We start from the raw sequence: 11,962 nt of genomic DNA on the forward strand, positions 1-11,962 counted from the left end.
TTATAATTTACCGTCACTATAAATTTCATTATTATTATAAATACTTTTTAATGATATTTATCAAAATAAATTATTTTAAATATTAAAGTATCAAAATAAAATTTATTTTTAGATTTAAAAATAATAAATATATATATATTATTTAAAAATAATAATATATATATTAAAAATTTAAAATAAAATTTAAAATAATTTAGAATCAAAGTTTATAAATAAATTTTTATAAATAAGATTAAATACGGATTAGTAAATATAAAATTATATTTATGTATAAATCTATTTAAAATATTTTTAAATAAAAAATAATCCATTTATAAAATATAAAATTTTAAAAGGAATTTATTAAATTATTATAAATTTATATTATTTAAATTCATTAAAATCCTAAATAAAACCTAACCCGTTCTGAGTCGCTATTTTTTTTTGGGTTGGCGGTGGAGACAACGGCGACTGCGGCGCAGGTAGGGCTGGGGGAGAAGAAGCGTCGGTTGAGCGTGGAGCAGGTGCGGGCGCTGGAGAAGACCTTCGAGGTGGAGAATAAGCTGGAGTCGGAGCGGAAGTTGAGTCTGGCCAGGAGATCGGCCTCCAGCCGCGGCAGGTGGCGGTGTGGTTTCAGATCTGCCGCGCGCGGTGGAAGACCAAGCAGCTGGAGCGGGACTACGTAGCCCTTCGCGCTGGCTACGACGCGCTCAGCCGCGATAAGGAGGCGCTCGTCGCCCAGGTGAGCACGATCGATCCATTCATCTTGCGATCGATCTAACCCTCGATTCCTCAAATTTGAAATTTTGATTTGGGATCAGCCAAGCCTTACTTGGTTTTAACTTCACTTTTGATTTTTTGTAGGAGCTATTGATGCTTGCTTAGTTTTGAATCAGATAGAGGGGCAAATAGCAGCAGTTAAAGAGGAAGCCTTTAGCAGGGAAGATATTCTTGAAAGGGTACAAAAATGGTTAGCAGCATGCGAGGAGGAACCGTGGCTAGAGGAGTATAATAGGGTCTGAAATATTATTCAAATGGTAGCTTAGTCCTATATATTGTGATTTCTGTATCTGTGTGATATACTGTAGGATGAGAATAGATACAATGTTGGAAGGGGAGCACACCTAACGCTTAAGCGTGCTGAGAAAGCACGCATGCTAATTAACAAGATTCCAGGTACTTTGTAGACATAAACACCAAATAGAAGACTCATATTTACTATTTTAAGTTGGGTGGCATAAATTTGCAACTTGTTACATCTTGAGCAGGAATGGTAGATACTTTGGTAGCAAAAATTACTCAATGTTACATCTTCCAACAGGTACTTGAAAAAATCTTTCTTTTTCCTGATATGTACATCTTCATGAAATTTTCTATCTAATGTTGATTATTTATATTTTTTAAAGTTTGGTCAATATTTATCTCAAAAATCCAATATTTCTTATCCAAACAAATGTAACAACTAATTATTGCAACCATCCCAAAAATTTACCCTTTGTTTAATTTTTTGTTCATTGTCTCTGACTTTGCGGATTCATTTTACTATTATTGATGTCTGCTTTAAATATATTCCAACAAATGTAACAACTAATTATTGCATGATCTGTCTATTCTCCAAAAATTGAATCATTACTGATTTTTTTTCTTCATGTTTGGCCAAATATCTATGGTTTTGGCAAATAGATCATATCTGGTGTTGAATATTGCCATAGAAACATGATTGTTCATGGGGACTTGAAACCAGAGAATTTATTATTGGATTCAAAGTGTAATGTTAAAATTGCTGATTTTGGCTTAAGTAATGTCATGCGTGATGGCCATTTTCTTTAGACTAGCTGTGGAAGTCCAAATTATGCTGCTCTTGAGGTATTTATATATTCCACCTTTTTGATGTTTTGTTTTTAGATGATTTCATTGTGATATCAAGTTGTTCATTGCAAGTCATTTCTGGAAAACTTTATGCAGGGCTGAGGTAGATGTGTGGAGTTGCGGTGTCATCTTTATGCTCTTCTTTGTAGGACCCTTCCCTTTGATGATGAGAACATACCAAATATATTTAAGAAGATGTGCAAAACATCTTACAACTTACACTGAACACAACTTGAACAGGTAATTTCATTTATAATTTGTTTGAAAAGCTTATTCTCCATGCAATATAAAATTATCTGCTTCAATATAAATTTCAATTATATTTCTAATTTTCAGAATTATTCAGTTACTGTTACACTAATTTGCATACTTTTTAAAATTGTTATCTTAGTTCAAAATTTGTATATTTTTTTAAATTGTTATCTTAGTTCAAAATTTGCATACTTTTTTATAGGTTCTGTATGCTTCAAGTAAGCCAAATGATCAAAGCAATTCAGGATCTCAAAGTTCATGAAGATCATGAATATAATAGGTACTTAATTTGATTAACTTTCATTGATGTTAATTTTGTTAAATACATTCACTTATATTAATGCTTCATTATAATTTAATTTGCAGGTGATAACTAGAAGCGAAGGTGCTCATTTTGTGGATTGTTGGTGATTCATGTCTATCATGTTTTGGAATTGTATTTTGTATGCACCATTTATATGTACTTTATGGGAGCATAACATGTATTTTTTTAGATTTTTATGATTCCGTTTGTAATATTGATACGTATTACTTCAGGACATGATTTACTTTTAATATAATTAGAGTCTTTTTAAAGATGATTGTTATTCTTATGTAAATTTAATTATATAAATTGAATTTTAAGTTTTAATTTTTTGTAATAAAATTGTGATTATAATTTATACCTACAGAAAAATTTAATTACATAAAATTTAATTATAGCTATACCCACGGAAAAAAAGTTGTGGGTAATTATCTAATTATTATGTGTGACGATTTTTAGTTCTGTCACTAAAACCTATAGTGACGTAATAAAATTCGTAGGTATAATTCAAGGTATTTTCTGACGGTAATGAATACCGTCACTATATGTTACACCCACGGTAAAAAAACCGTAGGTAAAGGTATATTAAATATGACGGACATAAACGTCCGTGGGTATAGGTTTTTGAGGTCTATACCCACGGGGCGCATATATTTAGTAAACATCACTTTGATTTACCAAAGGGTGAGATCTTTCCGTCAGATCAAATATTCTCGGTAAGTTGGGTGATGTTACTATTTATATGGTGTGCCATTAATTATAGAAGGAATCCGTGTCCCAGTAGGGCTGATGATGTCCCCTTGAAGAGCTCATAAGGATTGTCATGTCAAATCTTGCAAGTGGACTTAGTCCGACTGACAATAAGGATGAGTGGTACTATTCAAGGTCATAGATGTCGATTATTGAGTTGTCAGTGAACTCAGATAATTGACGGACATACGATATCTTAAACACGGGGAGCAATGCATAAAATAATAAGAAGGAACCCATAACGTAATTTGGGGATTGGATTGGTAGTGCAATAATGATCCTCTAGTGGAATGGATCGTTATTGATGGATGTAGGTGTGTATTCGGAGTTGAATACGGGATCCGAAACCCATCAGAAGGCCAGATCCAATACCTCCTCGAGGTCCCTGCTGTAGCCTAAAGAAATCTCTAAAAAGATGCAATCAAACGGATGAGATTAGTTCTTAGCCGTCGGATGAGATTTTATCTCTACCGTTGGATGAGATTGGTTCTCAACCGTAGGATGAGTTAGTGGATGAGATCAACTTGTATCCATAGGATTAGATCAAGTTGCATCCATTGGATCGAAATAAATAAAGAGGATTAAAAGAGAATAGATTAGAACCGTTGGATGAGATCTAGTTGCGTCCGATGGACGAGATCTCTTCGGTTCGATTTTAATTCTCCTTAGAAGCAAAAACCGGTTCACAAGGTGAACCGAACCCCTCCCTATAGCACACGCCACAAAACATGTTAATCAACCCCGCCATGCACAAGATCAGGCAATTTCTAATTGCTTCCATTTTTGTTCGGTGCATGGCAAGAATTGGTGATCGGTGGGTGCATGCAAATTGGTTTTTCCCTTTTGAAGTTGCATGCAAACCAAAACAAGTTTTCCAATTGGTTAACGTTGCATGCAAAATCAAAACAAGTTTTCCAATTGGTTTTTCTCTTTTAAACGTTGCATGCAAAATCAAAACAAGTTTTCCAATTGGTTAACGTTGCATGCAAAATCAAATCAAGTTTCCAATTGGTAAACCCTTTTGGCGTTGAATGCAAATCCGATCAATATTTCCAATTGCATGGTGGTTTCCTTGGTTGGCGTTGCAAGCTTCTAACACAATGGATAAGGATGATTTATTTTTAAAAAAAAAATCAAATCAAAAGGATCCAACGGTGGGAAGCCAAGCAATCTAATCTAAGGGTGGACGCCTACTTGTATTTTAGGAATTGGAATTGGTTATGGAAACCAAGTCCAATCAATTCCTAAATTTAAGGGGGCTGCCAAAGAAAAGGGGTGGTGGAGAGGCTATATAAAGGGAAGGGGGTGGGCGGCCAAGAGGACACACGAAATTGAATAGCATACGAAATCGTTTCGGTTTCGCAATTGCTTCCTTTTCTCTCTAAGTGGCCGGCGCCCATCTTCTTCTTCTTCTTCCTCTTGTGTTCTTCTTCTTTCTCTCTTGGTGGCCGAAACTCCCTCTTGTGGTGGTGGCCGGATCCGAGGTGGAAGGCGAGGAAGAACGAAGCTGCTTCAAGAAAGAAGCAAGGCGATCCAAGGCTTCATCCAGCAGAGGTTGCAGTCCTTAGTTCTCGGAAGATCGTTGCCCACACAACGTCCGAGAAAGAGATAAGGAATACAGCAGAAGATTCCGAGGTTCAATCCGGGTTCTGGTATAAATTTATTTTCTGCAGTTTTATTTATACTTAGAACTAAATAATTTAAAACCGTAGATAAGTAATTTAGAATCGGCGATCCTGAGGATCGATCGACTTAGTCTTCTTTGAAGATTTTGTCAATTGATCCAGGCGGGATAAAATTTTTATCCTGTGGGGTTCTATGCTTCTCGGAGCGGATAGAATCCGGAACATAGGTTTAGCAATTAAAGGACGAAGAAATGGAAGAAGAAAACAAGAACGGAAAAGTGAAGATGATAATCGGATCGTTACAGAACAACAGAAATCAGCATTCATTCGGTCGATTTTGCGCCAACTGGAGAACGCCAACATGGTCGGAGAAGATGCAGAGGAAGGTGTCTCAGCCCCGTGCCCTAACTCCCTGCTACAAATCGCCGCCAGAGGTCAGAGACAAAGAACAGAGAAACCCTTACTTGCCCTACTCCGATGACAGGCGGGGGTCGAAGACGCACGAGAATCCCCTGCTACAAATCGCCGTCAGAGACCAGTCACTCTCTACTACAAATCGCCGCCAGAGAACGACTGCCGCACATTTCTTCTGTGGAGGCGGAGGAAATGGCTGTCGCCGGCACCATTAATGAAGAAATCACTCACACCGACAGAGCACAGGCGACAGAGGAAGAGGAAATCACACCGAAGTGCTCCGCTCACGGTGGATATCCAAGCGGAGGGTTGGCTCTCATCGGACTTCGTGGACACCGGCAGCTGCTCGGTGGCCGATAGGAAAGGGGGAAAACCTCACCGCGACGGGAGCTCGATGGAAATAGCGCCGCGGCGAGAAGAATCGGGGAGAAGAAACCCTAAACTACACGAGCTCCCTTTTTCCTCTGAACCGTGTGATCTTTTAAGCTTTGATTGAACCGGCGCCGGTTTGAACCGTAACGCATGGACCGGACAGATTGCAAACTAACCGGATTAAAATTGGGCTGAACTTTGACTTTTGTTGGGCCGGGCTTGTTGAACATTAATGGCTGATGTGGGCAGGCTTTTGATTTGGGCTGAACTTTGATGTGGCTTGAAATTGAATTTGAAACCCGATTGACTTGAATTGTGTTGCATTGGAGTGGGTTGATTGAGCCACTTGAATTGATTTTTAACCCAATGAATCAGAGCTGAGCCAAATTAAAACAATTAAGCACGATCCTAATCAGATTCGAACCCAACTTGATTTCTTGCAATTTAATCCTCCAAATATTTTTATTTTTATTCAAGTTTTCCTGCAAATAAGATAGAACAATTAAGATTCATAAATTCCCATAAATTAATAAAAATAAAATGATACCAAAAATTCATCCAAATGAAGAATCAACCCACCAAACCCTATTTATATCATGAAATATAGTCAAATCGGTCCAAAATAATTCTAATTAAATAGGTGAAAATGCCCGTTATCAAATCCCCCACATTTATTCTTTCACGTCCCATAAAAGTAAACTAATATACATTTATTTCCCCCCTAACAATGATCCACCAAATTAAGAATTTGTAATGATAAACTAAATAAAAGTATCAAATTTTAAAGATACAAACAATCCAGAACTCATGTCATACATGGATCAATAACACAGCAATTTCAATCTACTCTGAATAAGCTAAGAATGATGACCATAACCTCACAGGAGAAAACAATAGAGTGGCTCTTCCTCAATAACAAGATAAAAGTGGAGCTCTCTCAAACACATCATGGATCATGCCTTACCATAGGCTTGCTCTTCTTCTTATCTCCACCACTATATTTGCATAAGGTTTCACAATCATGAAGGCTTATTAGAATTGCAAAGAGAACATGATAAGAAAAGTAAAGCAAAAACAATGATGTGTGTAGAAAAATAGGGAGATAATGAAATAAGGAAAATAAGTGGAAGAAATGAAAACACATGCTTGTTTCATAGATGAGTCAGGTAAGTAATGCCCAATAGATATCATCCAAGCTAGCATGGGAGAAAGCTAATAGCAAGACATATCACTCAATCTTCTCCTAACTCTAATCCTTTACAATGAAGATCATAATAGGAGAATCCTAAAAAGAACAACTTGCTACCACTGTCTTCCACTCACAAACTCTTATTTTGCTATCAACTAAACAACAAATATTATTTGGAACAACAACTAAACAAAATGTTTTTTTTTCAACAGATTCTTTTTTTTTTCTTTTTCATATTTTTATTTTATTATTATTTTTTGAATTTTTTTTTTTTTTTCGAATCTGTTTTTTTTCTACAACAGATTTTTTTTCTTTTTCACAACTTTTTTTTCCATTTTTTCCTTTTTTTCACACTTTTTTTTCCAACAGAAGCTGGTTTTTTTTCAACAACCTACACTACCAACCAAAAAGAAATACACAAAATAATAAAAAATAGAACAACACCACTCCCTAACAAATGAACTAAGATCAACTAGAACTATTAGTTTGTTCATGGTGAAACATTTAAGCATACCCCCACACTTGAACTATTGTCCGTCCCGGGCAAAACTCATCTCAACAGTTAAGGTTTCCAATTCCAATAGCAAAGAAAAACAAAACATGATAGGGAAAATGGAACAGATGATGGAAGAATTTATTGAGACCTATACTAAGAAAAGAAAATGGATGTGAGATAATGAAATGCCTTCACAATTAATGTAACCTCATGTTATAGTGATTTTAACAAAATCAAGCAAGTTCTAGTTTAACATTCTCCATGAGTGTCACTCAATAAAGGAATCATTCAGGCTCAATCCTCACTAGGTAAATGTAAGTCATCATCTCAACTTTTCAAAGTGACATCCATCACTAGGTTATATCCTCACGCAGTCCACAAACTCTTTCATGCTTTGTAATCTCTAAAAATCTGATAAACTCATTTAAATAAATTATCACAAATCCTAAGAAGAATGAAATCATGCCGCGAGAAAATTTATTGAAAAGAATGATAAATCAATAAATGTACAAATCCTAAACTAACTTATTCATTTATTTACACATCCTAAGCTAAGTTATTTATATCCAACCTAAGTTAAGAAAGAATAAAAATCCTATTTACAGAATAGAATAACAAGAACTAAACAACTATATACAGAAAATGAAAGAAAAACAAGAAAAGATAGTTTACTCCCCTTTCCCTGGGAAGATGGATCGTCGCTAGAGGAGTCCCTTGATTCTTAATCGCCCTGGGTTCTCAACTCTGCAAACGGATCCAGCAAAATAGATGAAAGTGATCCTAGGGACTGAGTGCAATTCCCTACACTTTCGTGTACCTCTCCAATATAGACAAGTCACGAACAAGCATTAATGCACCTTCAAAACAACACCCTCAAGATCATTAGAATAAAAGAATTAAATAATTAAGAATAAATAAATGAATAAAAGAATCAATGAATAAACAAACAAATGAATGAAACAAAATAAACAAACAAGAACACCTATTTACAGTCTAAAATAAACAAACATCATTTGAATCCCCGGCAACGGCGCCACGCTAACTATCCCTCATAGGAATTTAACTACGCATTAGGAAACCCCTCGGAACTCACCCGGTTCAAGGCATTCCCCCTGTCACAGAGCGCCCCGGTGTACGACCTAATGATTCCCCAATTCATAGTAAATCCCTACCCTCATGGATTCACACACATATAATTTATCATCAAGCACAAGCACAAATCCACAAAGCAATAGACAGTTATATCATAGAAAATGATAGATTAATCAAATCCAAATACAATCATCCATTACATCTGATTCGTCCTACATCCTAGAATCTAGGGAATCTACTCCATAGCGTGGAGGTTACAAGCCAAAGGAAGGGAAGAGTACATCTCAAACCAAAGATAAAACAAAGAAATGCAAGAAATGAGACTTATCTTCCTCCTTGGACTGCAATCTCGGCGTAGATGGGATGAGGATGGACTGGAGCAGTCGGATCGGTGGATGGATCGTCGAATCTCGCTCCGAAACAGGCGTCAGTGGCTCTAGAACAGCTCTGGTGGCTCTCCAAGGTCTCCCCCCTTTCCTAGGTCTCAATAAGGACCTATTTATAGTGCAGGTCACGTATGCAGCACGCCCCCGTGCACACGGCCGTGCCGGGGAGGCACGGCCCCGTGTGGGCGTCGGGCACAGGAGGAGGCACGGCCATGCTTTGGGGGCACGGCCGAAGGCAGTCAAGCCTCTGTTCTGGGGCACGGCCGTGCCTCTGGGGCACGGTTCAGTCTTGTCTCCCTTCTGTTTGAAGGCACGGCCGTGCCTGTGAGGCACGGCCAAAGCCTGTCTTCTCTTCATATGCTGGACACGGCCGTGTGTTTGAGACACGGCCAGCTGCTTGGACCCTTCTGTTTTGGCACACGGCCGTGCCTGGTGGGCACGGCCAACAGCAGAGGCTTTCTTCTGGATGGAGACACGGCCGTGACTGTGAGGCACGGCCATGACTTGGCTGGATTCTGTTTTGAAGCATGGCCGTGTCTTTGAGACACGGCCTCTGGCTGTTGCTGAGGGGAATGTTGGCACGACCGTGGCAGTGAGGCATGGCCTGGACTTGATGGTATTCTGTTGATGCACACGCCCGTGCCCTTTGAAGCACGGCCTGGAAGCTGGATGGACACGGCCGTGCCTGTGAGGCACGGCCCTGTCTTGCCTTGTCTTCAATGGTACTCCGTTTTACCCGTTTTTGCTCCATTTTCCACCCTGAAACATGTAAAAGCACGAGCAGATCTCCGAACTAGGAAATGCAAGATATGTGCCTAAATGCATAAATAAGGGATGCAATGTACACAAGAATTTAGCAATAAACCCAGAAAGATGTGCAAATAAAGCATAAATACATGTATACATCCTACGCACATCACACCCCCAGACTTAAACCTTTGCTTGTCCTCAAGCAAAAACTTAGCGTCTAGATTTAGATAACCAATGCAAGCAACTTATATATTCTAAGCACAGCAATCTAATCTTATCAAGCATGAATAATGGTAAGCATGAAACTTAAAATCATCAAAACAATGGCCTAGAAGTAGTTCTCCGTGCTAAGTGCGAAAAGTGACCTAAATCCATTTAGTATCAAAATCCTTACTTCTAGTCAAGTCGTCATGCTACCGAATTCCTAAGTGTTCCTCGGCATGACGACTTGACTAGAAGTAAGTCACTTCCAGGGGAAGGCAAAAACCCACTTCCTAAGTGTTCCCGGTATCAGAACACTTGGTACCAGGATTCATAAACTTTAGTACTTAGCCTGGAGGTCTAGAGTTCGAATCCTGGGGAAGGCAAAAACCCACTTCCAGGGGTGGGAAGTCCAGATGAGTAACGACACGGTCGACGGGCCGACGGTCGACGGTCGACGACCACCAGGGTCGCCAAATGGGCCGCCGAATGGACCGCCAAATGGGCTGGGCCGGGTCGTTACATCATTAACCCTGTTTAAAATAAAATAATAATATTAATTAGTAAATAAAAAAGAGTTATAAATAGGAATAAGTAAAAGCAATATTAAATGTGAGAAAAATTAAAATGATACACAACTAGGCTATCAAGAAGCGTCGTTTTCACCGTCTTCACCGGCATCATCGGGAACATGAGGAAGCTGACTCAGAGCGGAGCCTAACTGAAAATGCTGCATAATCATTTCCTGCTGTCTGTGCATTTCTCTCATTTCTTCATCCCTTTGAATAATTATTCTTTTTAAATGAGAGACTTCTTCAGTTAGGCTGTTTATTTGTGCCCTCATTGCCTTCATGAAAATGCTGCATAATCATTTCCTTGTCTGCGCATTTCTCTCATTTCTTCATCCCTTTGAATAATTATTCCTTTTAAATGAGAGACTTCTTCAGTTAGGCTGTCTATTTGTGCCCTCATTGCCGGTTGGGTGGAAGAAGAAGAAGAGGTGGCAGGAACTCGATGAGTTCTGCTCAGAGAACCCATTCCCAATATCCTCCCCCCCTTTGATCCTCTAGTCACATCCAACCAAATACTCAAGTCATTTCCAACGGAGGACTCAGATCCATCACTAGCACTTGAACTCCTCTGTGCTAGCTCGACCTCTTCATATTTTTCCTGTATTGAAATATAAATACATTTAATAAGTTAAAAAAGATACATAACTATTAAAATTCATTTAAGTTAAATAATAAAATTTAAACCTTCATAGCTCTAGCTCTGTCCCCGCTCCAAGTCTTATCTTTTTTTTGAAAAGTGCGGATAAATATCTCAATAAATAGTGACTCCTTCCCCATCTCCTTAGTCTAAAAAAGCATTGTTAGAAATAGAGAAATAAGTTAAATTTAATTAATAACATAGTGTATAGAAGAATTTACTAATCTGCACGTGTGTTCCTCGATGTTGATGGAGCCTCCTGCATATGTAACAGATGAGTCACCAGAATTAAATGATTGGTTTGCCTTGTTCTGGTGACTTCTTTGTTTACTTTCCTCGGTTTCCCAAGCACCATGGATCCTTGTCCAATTTTCATCGGTGATGCATGGTGGTTTCTTGTTCCTGGTCTTGGCATGATTTAGAGTATGCCGAATATGATCCCCACATTTTTTTTAAAAAATCACTTTATTTCAATTCATGTGATGGATCCTAAGTAAATGCTCGATTAAAAAAATAGATATATTCAATTTTATATGATATATTAATTAAATTAAAAAAATATATACCTTAAATTCACTCCACCATAAATCCTTTGTGGGTCCTGGAGTGCTAGTATAAGTTAGCGAAGCCCCTCCCCAATGATTATTTACAATTCTATTAATTTGGCGAATAATTGAAACCGAATTTTTGAAACTATAAAAAAATTCAAACAAACATTATTAGTAATAAAAAAAATAAAATCTAAATATAAAAAACTATCTGAATACTTACGAATCGTCATGAGGGACTACAACCTCCCGAGACTGGTCATTAGCGAGACTATATGGAAGGGTTTGGAGACTGTAACTGCGACGGCTGTGGTGGCGAAGGTGCATGCGACGGTCCTGCAGCACTAGGTGACGAATGTGCATGGGATGGTCCTGCAGCACTAGAGGATGAAGAAGACTGGCCAGGTGCTGAAGCAGACTGGGCAGCAGGAGTAGTGCGTCTATGGCCACCTCTGCGAAACTGTGAAACAAAATTTTTATAAGATAAAATAAGAAATATTCATTACATTAAGAGGAAAAATTAACA

The 11,962-nt window shown here is 38.1% G+C and overlaps 1 pseudogene; it reads left to right on the top strand.

Moving 5' to 3' along the window:
• Window positions 1-1,814, top strand: part of LOC141844890 (homeobox-leucine zipper protein HAT7-like) — a 3,074-nt pseudogene extending 1,260 nt beyond the window's left edge.
• The last annotated feature ends 10,148 nt before the right edge of the window (window positions 1,815-11,962 follow it).

This window comes from Curcuma longa, chromosome 14, assembly GCF_044706935.1.
Source record: "Curcuma longa cultivar G26 ecotype Majalengka, Jawa Barat chromosome 14, ITB_CL_G26_1.1, whole genome shotgun sequence".
NCBI classification, from domain to species: domain Eukaryota; kingdom Viridiplantae; phylum Streptophyta; class Magnoliopsida; order Zingiberales; family Zingiberaceae; genus Curcuma; species Curcuma longa.